This window comes from Gekko japonicus, unplaced genomic scaffold (genome assembly GCF_001447785.1).
Source record: "Gekko japonicus isolate JY-2015 unplaced genomic scaffold, Gekko_japonicus_V1.1 scaffold368, whole genome shotgun sequence".
NCBI lineage: Eukaryota > Metazoa > Chordata > Lepidosauria > Squamata > Gekkonidae > Gekko > Gekko japonicus.
Genome location: NW_015176462.1, coordinates 1,109,036 through 1,109,802, shown reverse-complemented (window position 1 = coordinate 1,109,802; position 767 = coordinate 1,109,036). Strand labels below are relative to the sequence as shown.

At 48.6% G+C, this 767-nt stretch overlaps 1 non-coding gene across 1 annotated transcript; it reads left to right on the top strand.

The window, feature by feature from the left end:
- Nucleotides 1-359: 359 nt before the first annotated feature.
- On the top strand, nt 360-431 carry TRNAT-GGU. The gene has a single exon. It is a non-coding gene; the product is annotated as a tRNA-Thr (tRNA).
- The last annotated feature ends 336 nt before the right edge of the window (nt 432-767 follow it).

Sequence of the window (767 nt, the reverse complement as noted above, 5' to 3'; positions counted from 1 at the left end):
AGGAGTCCCCTACAAGGACTCTGGGGGGGCGGACCCATCCGGGACCCCTCCTGTCTGCCGTGCCTCATTGCGTCCCCATCAGAGCTTGATGGGACACATCCAACCCATGAGTCACCAAAACCAGAAACCAGCCCACAGGAAAAATTCAGCACCTGCAAGTGCCAGTCTGAAAAGGAATTGCTGGCACCTTGTCATAGTGAGCAGCCTCTGACCTTCTGCTTTTGAAATTATCTAGCCAGTGTCGTCTCACAAAATGTGCTCCCATCTGGTTGCAGATGCATGTATAGCTCTTGATGAACCTGGGCTTGATTATTTGGTTCACCATTAAATCTGTGAACTGACTCCCTGTTCATGGGTGAGGGGCTGTGGCTCAGTGGCAGAGCATCTGCTTGGTATGCAGAAGGTTCCAGGTTCAATCCCTGGCATCTCTGCTTGAAAGGACAAAGTAGTAGGTGAGCATGTCATGAGATACTTGCAGGCTTGCTTCCAATCAGGGCAGATATCATTGACTTTGATAGACCATAGATCTGACTCAGTAGAAGGCGGCTATACATGTTCATGTGACCCTGAAAAAGTGTTGTTTCAGGTGAAGTAATATGAAAGTGGTGTTTAAACTGTGGGGGCACAATTGTTGTTTATTTAATCTATTTCTAGGTCATGCTTTCAGCCAGAAGGCTCCCAGGTCCCTGCTTGATGTGGCCACCAATGAAGGCTGAACGTACCTGTGTAAACCAGTCTTCAGATCTTGCTGCCTCCCCAGGTCTAGT